This window comes from Sus scrofa, chromosome X (assembly GCF_054392235.1).
Source record: "Sus scrofa isolate SSC_HxYL_T2T_F1_AM1 chromosome X, Sscrofa_HxYL_maternal_Yorkshire_Landrace_v2.0, whole genome shotgun sequence".
In the NCBI taxonomy this organism is placed as follows: domain Eukaryota; kingdom Metazoa; phylum Chordata; class Mammalia; order Artiodactyla; family Suidae; genus Sus; species Sus scrofa.
Genome location: NC_139401.1, coordinates 80,821,878 through 80,841,662, shown reverse-complemented (window position 1 = coordinate 80,841,662; position 19,785 = coordinate 80,821,878). Strand labels below are relative to the sequence as shown.

The following is a 19,785-nucleotide window of genomic DNA, read 5'->3' as shown; positions in this document are numbered from 1 at the left end:
TTATTTTAAAATTTTCCATTTGAATTTTCAGTAGTACTAACTTGCCTTTCTCCTCTCATTTATCTGAATTAATGTGATTATTTTGATCCAGACTCCCTCTCTCTCTGCATCCCACCTCTACTGAAGGGGAATTTGTAATACATTAAAAAACACTATCCATTAAAAAATGTTACTATAGAATCTCCAATCAAAATTGATTTCCTCAGTCAACCTTCATTCTCTTGTCCCATAAATTTCCATATAGCATCTGCGAGTGCAACACTGTCTCTACTTTAATGCGAAATCTAAGCATAATCAGAAAATAGTTCAGTGATAATGGAATAAGAGCAAGGATTTCAGTGTCACCATTGAGAATTTTTAGTAGCATCAAATTCAGATATCTTTAAAGAGCCATTCTCTAGAGTAAAGACACCTGATAAAGAGACTGTGGAAACTGTATAGGTCCACACTGTGGTCTCAGTCTCCTGTTAGTGTTTGAGGTGTATGAGCAAATTTTGCCATTGAAGCTCTTCATTTTTCCAAGGTGATGGTAAGTTTCAACTTGTTTGAGAATGATTTCCTGAATACTGGTTATTCAGAAAAGGAGTTGGCATCATTTCAAGTCCTGGACAATTCCAGTCTTGGAACCTATTTACCTCCTTCTACAGAGGAGCGAGCTGGTACTGTTCTCCATCAGAACAGAGGAGGAGCTAAGCTTGGCTACATTGTATGGCAACTGAATATCAGTCTATGATCACAATTGAGTTTGCTGCTTCCTTCAGTGCTCAGCTTAAAATTTAAGAGTCAGAATTACTCTCCCAGATTCTGATATCCTGCCCAGCTAGGTTTCTATGCATTATTTATCTCTGGAGCACAGGCTGACTGGCTTTTGTTGTACTGTCTCATTGCTGACTATTTCATTCATACCCCCTACTTAATATCGTCCCTCTGATATATTACTACACCAGTTTTACTGCTCTGGAAGCCATTCTATTCCGGAGAAGTTACTATGTACTTCTCTGTTTTCATCCATTTTAGGTTAAATTTAACAATATGAGGCAATTTCCTTCCCTTATTTTGAAGTTTCTGAGGAACACTACACTGTCTCTCACATGCATAAAACTACATGTGACATAGAGAACAGACCTGTGGTTGCCAAAGATTGGGGGAGCGGTCTGAGAGTTTGGGGTTAACAGATGCAAACTATTGTATATAGAATGGATAAACAACAAGGTCCTACTCTATAGCACAGGGAACTATATTCAATATCTTGTGATAAAGAATAATGTAAAAAAAATATATATATATATAAATGTATCATGTTGCTGTACAGCAAAAATAAACACAATATGTAAATCTAATATACATCCATAAAAAAATACAAAGGAAAAATACATGGAAGCTGACCATGGAGGTTTTCGAGGAAAATCTAGATAGAATTTCTGGAGCTAGGGTAAGCTGAAATAAACCTTAGGAAAACCAAGAAAGATTAAAGATTAGTTAAGACTACCCCCTAAAAACTACATGTACCATAAGATAGATAAAATACTCAGACAAGGGCTAGGCAGACATGTATTAGAAGATTCATTTTGTCCATAAACATTTATTTCACTCTGGCCAATTATCTTTATGTTTTACAGCAATTTGTAGATAATTTTAATGTAATTTTTCCACTATTCTTTAAAATATCCTTAAATTTCTGAGTTTAGTAAAAGTAGAAACTTTGCCATGCTACTTGACATGGACTATTATTAAAGTTTTCTGGAAAATTAAGAAACTTGAGCTGTTCATTACCTTTAACTTTATATAAGAAAAAACTGATTTTAATAATATACCTAAATTATTACATTGATTTGTTTATTGTTCTTTAGAAAGTATTTTTCAGGAAATTTATGAATATATATTGGAAACTGAGGATATAGTAATTAATAAATAATGGATATTTATTGAATATAAACTATACTATATGTCAGACATCATATTTAGTGTTTTAATATATATTTTCTTATTGATCTTCACTACTACTCTTTTCATATAAAGCTAATAAAAGCTTGAGAAAACTAAGTTCACAGTGACATAATAGGGGTCAAAGCTAGACTTACATGTCTTTATAAAATAAGTGTGAGAAGGGAATCTCAAAGGATAATTAATATGGAAAAACAATTCCTTGCTTCTCAAAGGTATTTTTTAAGTAACAAATTTTATAACTAATGACTAGATGTTTAGGTCAATAATATTATGGTTGGGGAAAAAGATAAAATATGAAATGAAGATAGACAATACAGAGATGACTAATAAAAAGCTTAATCATGTAATCATGGCAAAAAATTATAGTAATTAATGCCCAAGACTTATAACAAGTTATGCCCATGTTTTAAAGACTAAAGGGATGTTAGCATCTTTCAGAATCTCTACATTCTATAGTTGGTTTCTGACTGTGGCTCTCTCTTATGGTGACTTCATACTATCCTGTCCTCTCTTGTAGCAAACAGTAATCAAAAGACCTGTTGTGCCTATTGTGATATAAAGTGAAATAAGTCACTGAAATTAAATCTGCTTGGAAATCATATGAGGCATCATTTCCAACCACAATGTTATATGACTAGAAAACAACAAGAAAAAAAACTGAAAAAACAAACACGTGCAGATGAAACAACATGCTACAAAGCAACCAATGGATCATTGAAGAAATCAAAGAGGAAATTAAAAAATACCTAGCAGCAAATGACAACAAAGAGACCACACTCCAAAACCTATGAGATGCAGCAAAAGCAGTTCTAAGAGGAAGGTTTATAGCAATCTCAGGAAACAAGAAAAAGCTCAAATAAGCAAGCTAACTTTACATCTAAAGCAGCTCAAGAAAGAAGAACAGACAAGACCTAAAGTTAGTAGAAGGAAAGAAATCATAAATATCAGAGCAGAAATCAATGAAATAGAAACAAAGAAAATCATAGAAAAGATCGATGAAACAAAAAGATGGTTCTTTGAAAAGATCAACAAATTTGATAAACCCTTAGCCAGACTTATCAAAAAAAAGAGAGGACTCAAATCAGTAAAATTAGAAATATAAAAGGAGAAGTAACAATGGACATCACAGAGATACAAAGGCTCATAAGAGACTAATACATGCAACTATATGCCAATAAAACAGAAAACCTAGAAGAAATGGACAAATTCTTAGAAAAGTACAATCTTCCAAGACTAAACCAAGAAGAAATAGAAAAGATAAATGGACCAATCACAAGACCTGAAATTGAAACTGTGATTAAAAACTTCCAACAAACAAAAGGGCAGGACCAGATGGCTTCACAGGCAAATTCTATCAAACATTTAGAGAAGAGCTAACACCTCTCCTTCTGAAACTATTCCAAAAAATTGCAGAGGAAGGGACACTCCCAAACTCATTCTCTGAGGCCACCATCACCCTGATACCAAAACCAGACAAAGACACCACAAAAAAAAAAGAAAACTACAGGCCAATTTCACTGATGAACATTGATGCAAAAATCCTCAACAAAATCCTAGCAAACCACATCCAACACTACATTAAAAGGATTGTACATCATGATCAAGTGGGATTTATCCCAGGGATGCAAGGATTCTTTGATATCCACAAATCCATCAGTGGGATACACCACATTAACAAACTGAAGAAGAAAAACCATATGATCTTCTCGATAGATGTGGAAAAAGCCATTGACAAAATCCAACACCCATTTCTGATAAAAACCCTTCAGAAAGTGGGCATACAGGGATCCTACCTCAACATAATAAAGGCCATATATCACAAACCCATAGCGAACCTCATTCTCAATGGGGAAAAGCTGAAAGAATTCCTGCTGAGATCAGGAACAAGACAAGGAGGTCTGCTCTCTCCACTATTCTTCAACATAGTTCTGGAAGTCCTAGCCACAGCAATCAGAGCAGTAAAAGAAATCAAAGGAATCCAAATTGGAAAGGAAGAAGTGAAACTACCACTATTTGCAGATGACATGATCCTATACCTAGAGAATCCTAAAGACTCTACCAGAAACCTGTTAGAGCTCATCCATGAATTTGGCAAAGTCACAGGATACAAACTTAATGCACAGAAATGGACTGCATTTCTATACACCAACAATGAAAGAGCAGAAAGAGAAATTAGGGAAGCAACCCAGTTTACCATCACATGCAAAAGAATAAAATACCTAGGAGTAAACCTACCTAAAGAGACAAAAGACCTGTACTCTGAAAACTATATGACCTGTACTCTGAAAACTGATGAAGGAAATCAAAGATGACACAAATAGATGGAAAGACACACCATGCTCTTGGATTGGAAGAGTCAATATTATCAAAATGACTCATGACTACCCAAGGCAATCTACAGGTTCAATGCAATCCCTATCAAATCACCAGGGACATTTTCCACAGAACTCAAACAAAATATTTTAAAGTGTGTTTGGAAGCACAAAAGACACAGACTAGCCAAAGACATCCTGAAAAAGAAAAATGGACCTGGAGGAATCAGGCTCCCGTTCTTCAGAGTATACTACAAAGCAACAGTCATCAAAACCATATGGTACTGGCACAAAGACAGACATATAGATCAGTGGAACAGGACAGAAAGCCCAGAATTAAACCAACGCAGCTACAGCCAACTCATTTGTGACAAAGGAGGCAAGAAGATACAATGGAGAAAAGACAGCCTGTTCAATAAGTGGTGCTGGGAAAACTGGACAACCACATGGCAAAGAATGAAATTAGAACACTCCCTAACACCATACACAAATATAAACTCCAAATGGATCAAAGACCTAGATGTAAGACCAGATACTATAAAATGGTTAGAGGAAAACATAGGCCAAACACTCTCGGACATAACGACAGCAACATCTTCTCAGATCCACCTCTTAGAGTACTGGCAGTCAAAACAAAAATAAACAAATGGGACCTAATCAAACTTAAAAGTTTCTGCACAGCAAAGGAAACCCTAAACAAAATGAAAAGGCAGCCCACAGAATGGGAGAAAAATCTTTGCAAATGAATTGACTGACAAGGGATTAATCTCCAAAATTTATGAACACCTCCTACCACTCAATACCAAAAGTCAAACAACTCCATCAAGGAATGGGCAGAAAATCTAAAGAGACAGTTCTCCTAAGAAGACAAACAGATGGCCAACAAGCACATGAAAAGATGTTCAACATCACTCATCATTAGACAAATGCAAATCAAAACCACTCTGAGGTACCACCTTGCACCAGCCAGAATGGCCATCATCCAAAAGTCTACAAACAATAAGTGCTGGAGAGGGTGTGGAGAAAAAGCAACCCTAGTACACTGTTGGTGGGATTGTCAATTGGTGCAACCACTGTGGAAAGCAGTGTGTAGATTCCTCAGAAAACTAAACATAGAACTACCATTATGATCCAGCATTCCCACTCCTGGGCATCTATCCAGAGAAAACCATGACTCGCAAAGACACATGTATGCCAATGTTCATCGCAGCACTACTTGCAATAGCCAAGTCATGGAAACAACCTAAATGTCCATCGACAGAGGAGTGGATCTAGAAGAGGTGGTACATATACACAATGGAATATTACTCAGCCATTGAAAGGAACAAACACCAGCATTTTTAGCAACATGGATGCACCTAGAAATTATCATGCTAAGTGAAGTCAGTCAGACAATGAGACACAAACATCACATGATATAACTTACATGTGGAATCTGAAAAAAGGACACAATGAACTTGGCAGAATGAATACTGACTCACAGATTTTGAAAAAATCTTATGGTCTCCAACAGAGACATTTTGGGGGGTGGGGGATGCACTGGGGGTTTCGATGGAGAGCCTATAAAACTGGATTGTGATGATCATTATACAACTCTGAATGTAATAAATTCTTTGAGTAATTAAAAAAAATTCAGTCATAGTTTAGATTGTGTGTGTGTGTTTTCCCTTGGAATATTTGATTTGGGCAGTATGTTTCCTGAAATTTTTATTTTTAGTAAGTATTCCCTGGGTTATTCTTTTAGACAAACAAGTTTGGGAAATCCTGAGCTAAGCAACTTCTGAATAATATTTCAAACTTGCTGAAGAAATACAGTACCTAAAATAATTCAGAGGGAAGGAGAAAAAATATACTTAGAGAAGTTACTAATATTCATCACTCATCATTTCCCTCTCCTTTTCCCTCCCTCTCTCTATATTGCATCCTTAAGTGCTTGTCTTTTGATACATAAGGCATTTGGATTTGTCCAGAAAGAGTAATCTCTGCCTGAAGGAACCTTCTATATTTATGTAATATAAGCCTCTGGAATGTGTGTCTATCTGTGTGTTTGTATCTGTATCTATATTTGTGCTGTTTGGGAGATAGAAAGATATGCTTCCATCCTGTGTGAGGGAATAACATAAAAGTAAGAAAACTAGGCAGAATAAAATCACCTAGAGAAATTTTTAAAATACAACTCCCTGTTTCCTATCCCCAGAGATTCTGATGAATTAGCTATTAGTTGAAGTACAGATCTCTGCATTAATGTGTTAAAAACTAGCACACAAGCTGACACTACTGGTTATTTTTGCCTAATCCCATTAATTAGAGCTGACTTTCCCTCTAGTTGTGTCAACTCAGATTAACTCCCTTCCTTTGAAGCCATCTCAGGTTAAGACTCTGGTTGGGAGATGGCAGTTATAGTTGAAAGAGATGCTTAAACTCACCAGGTATATACTACTCTCTTCAGCCTCCTATAGAATAAAGATTGGAGCAAGCATGGCAAAGTTAAAGTCAATCAGATTACAGGCCAATTGGAATCAGGATAAAAATATGTATCTAATAGGAGAAAGATATGTGAAGTGCTCTTACATGGTTTGCACTTCTGAAGTTTGATAGCCTCTAACTATATGAATTTATTCAAAGGGAAATGATATCACATAAGATTTTAAAATACTGATTCCTTGCTGAATTAATGGCTTATAAAAAGGGCTCATTTATTGTTCTATGTATTTAACACAGCATGCCAGAGTTAAACTAAAGTGGAAAACAGGAGTAATCACCTTCAAATGCAAAAAGTAGAGTTACCAGAGGTAAAAGGAAAATACCATTAAATAACAGCTAAATGAAACCTAATGTCTTCCAAATGTACCTAAAGTTCTATAACAATATGGAAAAGATAAAATTAATGGTATATTTGGAGTACACAGCCCTAGTTTTAGAAAAAATTAATCATACCTGCTTTTCCTTTTTGAAAATTTAGCATTTGATATTTATCTGGTTCACCAAAGACAAGTTATTTATATATCTCAAGCCCTTCATCTCATCATCCTTTTTTCTTCCTCCCTCCCTCCCTCTTATATTCCCTCTCTATTTCCTTTTCTTTCCTCTCCCTTTGTACATAAACTTTGACTAAGCATCTGGTATATAATTAGAGAAGGCAATAAAAATAATTTTAGAAAAAGTAAATAAATGAATGAGTTACTATAGCATAGAATTAGCTCCAACTACAAAGAAAAAGATGAAACAAATATAACAAGAACACAAAGTAAGATGTGTGTATGTAATAACATGAATTAAATGAAAAGAGGGCTTTAAATCATACATACAATAGTGTAGGTAGGATTGATAACCTCTCACCCAGATTTGGAAAGTCTTCAAAAAGTAGATATTTGGACTGGTCTTAGTGAGAAGAAGGAGATATTAGCAGCTGAGATATATGGATCATATATGGCTCAGATTCCTTTCTTGTCCTTGATCTGCATGTGCTATGGCCAGTATAAGTACTTGAAGCAGGGATCCAACAGCTCAAAATCTTTCACTCTCACTTGGTTGCCTACTGTACAAGGGAGGCAGCCAGGTGCTGCACAGTTTCTCAAGCCAGTCCAGCCAATTACATCAGCAAGAACTTTCTGAAAGCCCAGAACTCAGGACACACCTCTCACAACTACAGAACTATTTGTAGCATCCACATTCTTTTCCCTTACCTTCTAAGCATTTTCCCCAATATCAGTGCCAACGCTGCTCTTACTTCTCTCCTGTAGCCATCAACTGCACATATTCATGTACAAATATGCAAATTCTTTGAACATAAATTTGAAAATCAAACTTTGTATTATAAACTTCCTTATCTATCATAGCTCCTGTAAAGATGCCCAATCAGCAAGCAACTATCCAAGGAACATTTATTCAGCCCAGTACTGAAGCAGTAAGCTCTCTGAGCCTACCCAACTGCCATCTCACAACTAACTCCTCCTCTTTACCTAAGTATTCATTTCTTATGATGAAAAAGCATGCATTCGATTTGGTGAGATTAGTAGGTATCATATTTGCACTTGTTCAATAAGGTTTTTGCCACTTCTTTTGCAGTAGGAACATGAATATCTTCCTTAGTGGGTATAGCTGTGCTCCTTCAAATAATATACAGATAGATAATATAAGATATATAGATGACAGATAGGTGATAAATAGATAGATGATAGATAGATAGATAGATAGATAGATAGATAGATACATACATACATACATACATACATATATACATACTGGAGTTTACCCCCATTTTATCATTTTGTCATTTTTGACACACAAATTCCTTGTCTCCAACCTGGTTTTGGCTGTCAGCCATTATTCTCAACTTTGAAGTTATGTGATTGCAATTAACTCCACTCAGTCAACCACAGAATGCTTTCAACTACTCTGTTGTATGTTTGTTCAGATGCAGCCTGCAGAGACATCTCAAGTAAAAGAAGTAGAATGCACAAGTCTCAAAGAAAACCTTTACAACAACATAATTCTTTCATCCCAACTCACACAATATCACCCAGTAATCCACTGGAGCCAGCAAAATCAGTATAAAACCTTAATCTCTATGTCAATTTTCATTCCTCCTTCTTAAGTGAATTGTCTTTTCTCATAATATCCTGTGATATAAAAAAATGGATTATATTGAGCTAAAGGAATAAATGCCACATGATCCCATTCAGTCACAAGAATAACAGAAATTACAGTTCTGCCTTATATCTTGGAGTCAGAGAACTGGAAATATTTACTGAACACCAATAATGAGTTCTATACTTTTATTAGATTATTATATGAAAATTCTTTAAAATATGTTCATGTTCATGTCAACTATTTCAGATTTTAAAGTCATAGGAGAAGGAAAACTTGTCTACAAATTGCTTAACAAAACTTCTAACATAGAAGGGTTTGTATTTCTATAGGCACTCTTCAGCATTTTCCATCAGGGAATAGCTTCTCTCTGCCCTCCTCCTCATACTCAGCCTTCTCAGCTAATTGGATGGCCTCCTTCTGGTTACCTCCAGTAGGACAACTCCCATTCGCTGTAGGAAAAATTTTTCCTCTCTAGGACTCAAGAAAATGCACATGTTTAGCTTTGTAAGAACCTGAAAAGGAGTCCTCCAGAGTGTTTAATTATCATCTGTCAGTAGAAAGGGATTGTAAGGACTTCCACACAGAGGATCTCTGCCTTTGTGGCTTTGCAGTATCTCTTATAATCATAGGAAGCTTGGAAATTGAACTAGATTCCTCCATTGCTGGTAACTTAAGCTGTAGGGTCAGTTTGAAATTAAACTGCATCTCTAGCATTGATATTCTTATCAAATTTGACAAATTAAAGTGGCTGTAGATTATTGACTACTATAAATTTATTGCAGAAGCCTTATATTACTCACAAAGTTGTTGTAATTAAAGAATCATGTACTTCTTAATTTAAGCTTAAAGCTTTATTAAGATTATCTATTCCAATCCTCTTTTTTTATGAATAAGAAAACTCAGACCCAGTTTCAGAAAGTTAGATAAAGTGCTGACTATAAAACCCCAAAGAGCTACCTATTCCATTTTTTGACTTCTTGGAGAGGCTTGACTTTTATTTGGTGAGGACTTTCATATTAGGGGAGAGAGGGAATTTATATAAAATATGTTATGTAGATTGTCACACTGGATGTAAATATTCATGTCTGTGTGTGTCTTGAATTCTAAAGTTGTAAACTGCCTTGATTTAGGAGGAAAGTGTCCCAGAATAGTTTAGAATCAATAAAATACTATAAAGGTGTATGCTAAACATCTTTGCATAACTATAATTTTAGAGCAAATTCTGCTACAGAGAGATCTTTACCCACTTGTAAGGGTCCACAACAAAATTTTTTGCTGACTTAGAATTTGGAACATTACTAACTTGTAACATTTTTTATGTCATGGAACTCTTCTGAAGTCTGGTGAAGACTATAGATACCTTTTAAGAATAATATTTTTAAATGCATAAAACAAAAAATATAATGTTACTAAATGATCCAGTTATGTTGAAAGACAGTTATAAAATATTTCAAAATATACAGAAAAGTAATACATGTGGTAGCTTGGTAATATTTAGCATCAACTATTATTACTACCATAGTTTTGAAGAAGTGATTAATGATGCTGTGAGTTAACTCCGATAACTGTACTATGATTTTAAACTGTCATTTATAATATGACATAGATGCTAATACTACTGTGTCATGTTGCCTACATATATAATTGAAGGAAATGCAAAATTTTTAAAATTTTTATTTTATTTATTTATTTATTTTGCTTTTTAGGGCTGCACTCATGGCATATGGAGGTTCCCAGGCTAGAGGTAAAATTGGAGCTGCAGCTGCCGACCTATGCCACAGCCACAGCAATGCAGGATCCGAGCTGCAAATCTACATCACAGCTCTGCAACCTACATCACAGCTCACGGCAGCACCAGATCCTTAACCCACTGAGCAAGGCCAGGGATGGAACCCGCAACCTTGTGGTTCCTAGCCGGATTTGTTTACACTGCACCACGATGGGAACTCTGGAAATGCTAAATTTCAGTTAGAGGTTAGTGAAGATAAAGTAATTATTTCCCAGTCCAATTGTGTGACAAGACTAAATTATATCCATAGACCCATGGACCTCAAGTTAAGAAGCATTGTTTAAACTAATGTAATAGAAAGGGTAAGGTATAAAGAATCTGTATTTCAAAAATAATTTGGCATGCAATGTTTAGATGGTTATTGCCATTTTATTTGGAGACAAATGCATTTCACTACTATTATTGTTTCTTTTTTAATATTTAGTTGATTTATAATTTTTTGTCCATTTCTGCTGTACAGCAGACCCAGTCATACATGTATACATACTCTTCTCACATTATCCTACATCATGTTCTTTCACAAGTGATAGGATATAGTTCACCATGCTATATGGCAGGGCCTCATTGCTTATCCATTCTAAATGTAAAGTTTGTATCTATTAATCCTAAATTCCCAGTCCATCCCATTCCCTCCCTCTCCCCCTTAGCAACCACAACTCTGCTCTCCATGTCTGTGACCCTGTTTCTGTTCTGTAATAGGTTCATTTGTGCCTTATTTTTGATCCCACAAATAAATGATATCATATGGTATTTGTCTTTTTCTTTATGGCTCATGTGACTTAGTATGAGAGTCTCTACTTCCATCCATGTTGCTGCAAATGGCATTATTTTGTCCTTTTTATGGCTGAGTAGTATTCCATTGTATATATATGTACCACATCTTCTTAATCAAACTTAGAAGATTTTGTACAGTAAAACCATTTAAAAATGAAAGGACAACCTATGGAATGGGAGAAAAAAATTACAAATGAGGCAACGGACAAGGGTTTAATCTCTGACATATACAAATAACACATGCAACTCAACAGCAAAAAAACAAACAACCCAATTGAAAAATGGGCAGAGGACCTAAATAGACATTTCTCCAAAGAAAACATACAGATGGCCAACAGGCACATAAAAAATGCTCAATATCACTAATTATTAGAGAAATGAAAATCAAAATTACCATCATTCTGACCACCTCACACTAGTCAGAATGGCTATCATTAATAAAAATACAAATAATAAATGCTAGAAAGGGTGTGGAAAAAAAGGGAACCCTCCTACACTGTTGGTGGGAATGTAAATTGGGACAACCACTATGGAAAACAGTATGGAGGTTCCTCAGAAAACTAAATAGAACTACCATATGATCCAGCAATCCCATTCCTGGGCATATATCTGGACAAAACTTCTACTCAAAAAGATAAGTTAACCTCTATGTTCATTGCAGCATTATTCACAATAGCAAAAATATGGAAACAATCTAAATGTCCATTGACAGAAAAATGGATTAATATTAATATTATTTCGAACTGTTTATATATGCTTACTCAATCATACAATAAAACTTTCTATTGAAATTTGTATTATCCTTCCAATAGTCTCTGAACTCAAATATAGATACAGAAATACAATAATATATTCATTTTAGAGGATTATAATACATTGTATTAATATGATATCAACGTTTTTTTTAACATATGAAGTTCTTAAGATAGCAGTCAAATTGGAGCTGCACCTCCTGGCCTATTCCACAGCCACAGCAACACTGGATCTGAGCTGCATCTGTGGCATACACCACAGCTGACAGAAACACCAGATCCTTAACCCACTGAGCAAGGCCCACACCCTCATGGATACTAGTCAGGTTCATTTCAGCTGAGCCACAGTGGGAACGCCTCAAAGCTTTTTTCTCCAACCAATTATCTATGAATTAGATGCCAGCAGATCTATTCATCCAGTGTTTCACCATTATGACCAACTAATAGTGAAACAACAGCTCAAAAAATACTGTGTCCTCCTAACTTGTTCGTAAAGTTAAAGTATGCTAACCTGTACTATATAATGCTTAAATAAATACACTTTAACATTTATGGAATGTACAATAATTACTATTTTGTTCTAAATAATTCATTTTCCCTTCTCCATTAATACTTAGCAGAAACATTACCTCAAGTTTCAGAATCTAACTAATGAGCCATTGCAGACTCAGTATAAATCCTTCTTGAATTGCATTTAGAAAATTTCTCCTGGGTACAAAAATATCCTGAATCTCAGAATATGATGAGGATCAGTTCTTAGAACTATCAAGTTATCAAGTGATTTCCTTGCTTCACTTCTTTCCAGAAACAGCAAATAAAGGCATCACTATTTTCTTCAATTCAATTAATACGACTTAAAAGGAAACAAAAGAAAAAGAAAGAAAGAGAGAAAGAAGGGAGGGAGAAAGAGAGGGAGGGAGGAAGAAAATATCTCTTCATATATAAAAGAACATTTTTAACAAGAAAATACAGACTCGTGGCTAGAAAAAGGGCACATTAATCATGACTATTAACTTTATATTTTCACATTCAAAATAGTTTGTAGCTGTCTGATAGTGACAGCTATAATCTAGCAGTCAGCCTACTATGGTCAATTGTGTTAGATCTTGAAGGACAGGAATCCTTTTACATGAATACAGTAAAAGGAAAGTACTGCCTCTGAACATTGAAGGCCTGAAAAATTCAGTCCGTCAAATTACTTTCTTTTCTCTCTTCTCACTTTCTTGAAGACGTCATCAAGCTCAATGCCTTTATATACTTTCCTCATGTTGACAAATTTGGAATTTATATTTATAGCCACACTTGTCACCCAAACTTCAGACCGATGTATCCAACTGCCTATCCCACCTGGATATCTAATATGCATTTCCAATCTAACATGTCTGAAACAAGTCAATTCGTCTTTCTCCTTAAACCTATTATTTCCAAAGTTGTTCCCCTTTAATGTAATAGAAAGTATATTTTACCCATTGCTAATCTCTACTCCTTTCTCTCATGCCTTATATCTAATCAATTAAAAACATGCTTTGGCTATACCTAAATACATCCAGAAACTCACCACTTTTCAGCAATTCCACTGTCAAAACCCTACAAGCCACTATTATCTCTCACTTAGACTATTTCAGCAGTCACTTAACTGGTCTCTTTGTGTCTGTTCTTGCCTTCTTACAGTCTATTTACAAATCAGCAGGCAATAATTCTATTAAATATGTATCAGATCTTTACTTTTCTTCTCAGCATTCTCTTGTTTTCCCATCTCACTCAGTGGCCTGTAAAACCCTACATGATCTGCCTACTGTTACCCCTCTAATGTAGTTTCCTAATTTTCCCCCCAACCCAAGTTACTTACTTGGCTTCAGCCACACTGACCACTTGCTGATTTTCAAACAGAGAAAGCATAATTCTGTCTCAGGAATTTTTCAGATTTTATACCTCTGCCTGGAATGCTATTCCTTTACATATCTGCATGTCTTGTGCCCTTGCTGCCTTAAGTTCTTTGGTCAAATGCCATTTTCTTAGTGATGTAGTTCCTGACAAAGATCCTATTCAAAATGGCAACTCCCTATCTCCAGTACATTAATACCCTTATGCTGCTCATTTTGATTCATAGTTTTTATTAATCTGTGACAGTCTGTATTTTTACCTATTTATTTTATTATTATCTATTTATTATTATCTACCTTCCTTCACTAGAATATAACATCAGTAAAGACAGGGATTTTTACTTTTTTAATTTTTTATTATAATTTATTTTTTTCCCACTGTACAGCAAGGGGATCAAGTTATCCTTACATGTATACATTTTTCCCCCACCCTTTGTTCTGTTGCAACTTGAGTATCTAGACATAGTTCTCAATGCTACTCAGCAGGATCTCCTTGTAAATCTATTCCAAGTTGTGTCTGATAACCCCAAGCTCCCGATCCCTCCCACTCCCTCCCTCTCCCCCCAGGCAGCCACAAGTCTATTTTCCAAGTCCATGATTTTCTTTTCTGTGGAGATGTTCATTTGTGCTGCATATTAGATTCCAGTTATAAGTGATATCATATGGTCTTTGTCTTTGTCTTTCTGGCTCATTTCACTCAGGATGAGAGTCTCTAGTTCCATCCATGTTGCTGCAAAGGGCATTATGTCCTTCTTTTTTATGGCTGAGTAGTATTCCATTGTGTCTATATACCACCTCTTCCTCATCCAATCATCTGTCGATGGACATTTGGGTTGTTTCCATGTCCTGGTTATTGTTAATAGTGCTGCAATGAACATGCGGGTGCATGTGTCTTTTTTAAGGAAACTTTTGTCCGGATAGATGCCCAAGAGTGGGATTGTGGGGTCATATGGAAGTTCTATGTATAGATTTCTAAGGTATCTCCAAACTGTTCTCCATAGTGGCTGTACCAGTTGACATTCCCACCAACAGTGCAGGAGGGTTCCCTTTTGTCCACAGCCCCTCCAGCACTTGTTATTTGTGGACTTCTTAATGAGGGCCATTCTGACTGGTGTGAGGTGGTATCTCATGGTTGTTTTTATTTGCATTTCTCTTATAATCAGTGATGTTGAGCATTTTTTCATGTGTTTGCTGGCCATCTGTATATCTTCCTTGGAGAAAGTCTATTCAGGTCTTTTGCCCATTTTTCCATTGGTTGATTGGCTTTTTTTTTTTTTTTTTTTTTTGGTCTTTTTTTTGTTGTTGTTGTTGCTATTTCTTGGGCCGCTCCCACGGCATATGGAGGTTCCCAGGCTAGGGGTTGAATCGGAGCTGTAGCCATCGGCCTACGCCAGAGCCACAGCAACGCGGGATCCGAGCCGCGTCTGCAATCTACACCACAGCTCACGGCAACGCCGGATCGTTAACCCACTGAGCAAGGCCAGGGACCGAACCCGCAACCTCATGGTTCCTAGTCGGATTCGTTAACCACTGCGCCACGACGGGAACTCCAGATTGGCTTTTTTGCTGTTAAGTTGTATAAGTTGCTTATATATTCTAGAGATTAAGCCCTTGTCCATTGTGTCATTTGAATCTATTTTCTCCCATTCTGTAAGTTGTCCTTTTGGTTTCTTTTGGGTTTCCTTTGCTGTGCAGAAGCTTGTCAGTTTGATTAGTTCCCATTGGTTTATTTTTGCTCTTATTTCTATTGCTTTGGGAGACTGACCTGAGAAAATATTCATGACGTTGATGTCAGAGAGTGTTTTGCCTGTGTTCTTTTCTAGGAGTTTGATGATGTATTCCGAGGTATTTGATTTTTGGGGTACAATTTTAAAATGTATTGTATTTTTGTATTCCTTTTCTAATATTTCATTGCTGGTATACAGAAATGCGACTGACTTCTGAATGTTAATCTTATAGCCTGCTACTTTGCTGAATTTACTAATCAGTTCAAGTAGTTTTTGGGTTGAGTCCTTAGGGGTTTCTCTGTAGAGTATCATATCATCTGCGTACAGTGACAGTTTTATCTCTTCTCTTCCTATATGGATGCCTTTTATTTCTTTTTGTTTGTCTAATTGCTGTGGCTAGGACTTCCAAAACTATGTTGAATAGCAGTGGTGAGAGTGGGCATCCCAAGACAGGGATTTTTATGTGCTTTGTTTACTGCTATGTCCTCAGTGCCTAAAGCAATATCTGGAACACGAGGCCTAAAAAAATATTTGTTGAACGAATGCATAAATGAAGGAATGTCTCTGTTTCTTTTAACTTTAATTTACAGTAGTGCCTGAGCAATGCTTATATAATCTCACCAGATCAATGATTTTTTTCTTTTTCTTTTTTTTTTGCTCTAGGGCTGCACCTGCTGCATGTGGAGGTTCCAAGGCTAGGGGTCTAATTGGAGCTACAGCTGCCAGCCTACACCACAGCCACAGCAAAGCCAGATCCACACTGTGTCTACAACCTACACCACAGCCCACAGCAATGCTGGATCCTTAACCCAGGGATCAAACCCACATACTCATGGTTCCTGGTCAGATTCAATCCTGCTGTGCTGCAGTGGGATTTTTTTTAAATTTTTTGAATTACTTATTTACTTTGAAATACATTGAAAATCTCTTTGAAGTTTACTTTTGTATTGTAGAAATGACTTTAGGTATAATAAATAGATAATGGATGTTGTAGTTATTTTCTCTTTCCACCTCCCATCCCCACCCCTTGTTCTATCACATGGTTTTTTCTCTGAGTAGTTTATACTTGAAAATCAAGATCGGACAGAGTAATGTTCTACTTCATAGCCTTTTTGTTACAGCAATATAACAAAATTTACTATGACAGACATTTTTTCTTTCCATAGAGATAAATTAACCCAAAGAGATTATTTAACACTATTATAACAAAAAACATATTTTATATGTCTCCTGATCATAAAAATCACCCACTAAATAATTTGTTACTATTAAATATTAAATACTACAGATAAATATCAATTTGATGTGACCTTTACATTGATATTTGTATTGATAATATACCAGCTATAGTGTCAAATAATAGCTTGAGGAGTTTAACTTCTCATAGTAAAGCCACCTCGTTTGCTATATCTTAAAAATGGCTGTCAGTTTTTACAACTTAACTAAAATATTACCATAGTATTTTATTTCAAACATGTCTACTTGAGGATGGATTATTTTGCTAAGAACAATGAAAGAAATAAGCAATTTCCAAGTTTGAAAGGTAGACACACATTTTTCAAGAGTAAAAACCAAAGGTGAGGAGTTCCCATCATGGCTTAGTGGTTAACACATCCGACTAGGAACCATGAGGTTGCAGGTTTGATTCCTGGCCTTGCTCAGTGGGTTAAGGATCCAGCATTGCCGTGAGCTGTGGTGTAGGTTGCAGATGCGGCTCGGATCCCACGTTGCTGTGGCTCTGGCTTAGGCCGGCAGCTACAGCTCCGATTTGACCCCTAGCCTGGGAACCTCCATATGCGGCAGAAGCAGTCCAAGAAAAAAAAGAAAAAAAAAAATGCCTACGTATGGCCAATTCCTTTGGTGCAAAAAAGTTTGTACTACTCTAGTGGGTTAATGAAGAGATACAGTTACGTGGGGGAAAATATGCTAGCTTAAAGACTTTTTAAAAAACAGTACCAATTCAAAGGCCACTTATTCTTTGAAAGAGAGAGGGAGAGAGAGATGGAGGGAGAGGGAGGGAAGATGTTGAAGAAGAAACAAAATAGACAATTATGGTTAGAAACAAAAGCTCACTTGTGATAAAACATGATGGAAGATAATATGAGAAAAAGAATGTATATAGATATACACACATATATATGTATGACTGGGTCACTTTGCTGTATAGCAGAAATTGACAGAACATTGTAAATCAAGTATACTTTAATATAATTTTAAAAAACAAAAGTTCAGGTAGATATTATAAAAATAAAAAAGAGAAGAATTAGAGGAAGTAGCAGTATCAATAAATAGAAGAGAAGAGGGAAGCATACATGGGAAGAGTTATGGTCCATGCCTGGGAAATGAAGACTACAGAAAGAAATATGAAGCCTGTGATGGAGAGGAGAGTATGTAGGAAGCAGAGAAAATAGGCCACTGATTGAGACAAGCTCTAGTTGAGAAAGTGGGAGTGCAGGTAGATGAAAAGAGAAGTGATTACAACTGATAAGTGGAAAATCTTTTCTCATTTCACCTTTTTCTAGGAAGTCATCCCTTTACCTTTCCATCTTACTGTTACTTTTCTTGTACTATCTCTAGCAGTAATGAATAGAAATTGTAAACAAACTATAGAAATGATTCCTGAAAGTATAGTCTTCAAAAAAAAAATAAATTGTAAACATTCTTCAGAAAAGGAAAGATATACTTGAAATTGAGCCAGATGAGTTATCATTGTGCCTTTATTTCTATTCTCTACAATGAACACTTCTCCAAAATGTGAAAGATGTTCCTGGAGACAAAGTCTCATAATACTCTGAAGTTGTCAAGGGTTTAGTGTTTACACAGGGAATGTTATCTTGTTTAGCGGTCCATCTCCACCCTTTCTATAAACAATTCTGTTTTATTATAATGACACATCTCACTTGAATAAGCTTCCTGGAAACTCTCTAAGGTCCCTTTCAAGTCTGAGTCTAGGATTTTAATAAGTCTTTTGGTAAAATATTTTTGTACTTTAGCAAATTCAAACAATTCATTGTTAAAAGGAGAATCTTTCCACATTTTAAAGATTCTTAGAAATATAGAAAAAAATCTGTGAATAATGTAAGAAACACAAAAGTATTTATGATCTAGAATTAATAAAAGTTAGCATTTGATTATTTTTGATTCCCATTTGTATATCCACATATATGTAAAAAAGAAACAGAACAATCAAAATCAGCCTGGCATCTCTTTTTCTCTTTCCCTTGTCCTAATCCATCTATCCCACTCCCATCATCCCCACCTTAGAACAACCTATAAAATGAATTTTTTTTCTTTTTTGTAGTCTATTTTAGACTTTATTTTAAATTTCACTATGTGTGCACAACCCACACACACGCACATCAGTGGACATCACACAGTATTATTTTGTGTATTTTTAAAATATGCATTAATGTCACATCATTTGTACTTTTCTGCCCCTTGCTTTTTCCAATCATCAGTATGTTTTTCAGATCTATTCATGGGGATACCTTATCAAATTCATCTATCTAGAGTTCCTGTTGTGGTTCAGCATGTTAAGAACCTGACATAGGCTGTGTGAGGATGTGGGTTCCATCCCCGGCCTTACTCAGTGGGTTAATGATCCAGTATTGCTACAAGCTGCATATGCCACAGATGTGGCTTGGATCCTGTGTTGCTGTGGCTTTGCCATAGGCCTCAGCTGCAGCTGTGACTCAACCCCTAAGTTGAGAATGTCCATATGCCACAGGTATGCCCATAATAGGAAAAAAAATCCTTTCTGCTATTTTTAAAAAGTTTATTTTTCCTTTATTCTATTGTGGACCTATATTGCTTTTAATTTCTGGCAATATAAACAATAACAAACATATGGCTACAAGTCTTCTGGGAAATAAATGTGAGATATTTTCCAGAGTGTATACCCTGTAGCTGATTTGGTGGATAATAGGGAATATGCATCTTCAGCTTTACTTCACCTTCAGCTTTACTAGACATTTACAAATGAATTTAAGTGAATTGCCCTGATTTTCA

The 19,785-nt window shown here is 35.7% G+C and overlaps 1 pseudogene; it reads right to left on the bottom strand.

Annotated features, from left to right (window-relative positions):
- Window positions 1-18,322: 18,322 nt before the first annotated feature.
- LOC146394685 (small nucleolar RNA U3) lies at window positions 18,323-18,412 on the bottom strand (annotated as a pseudogene).
- Between the last annotated feature and the right edge of the window lie 1,373 nt (window positions 18,413-19,785).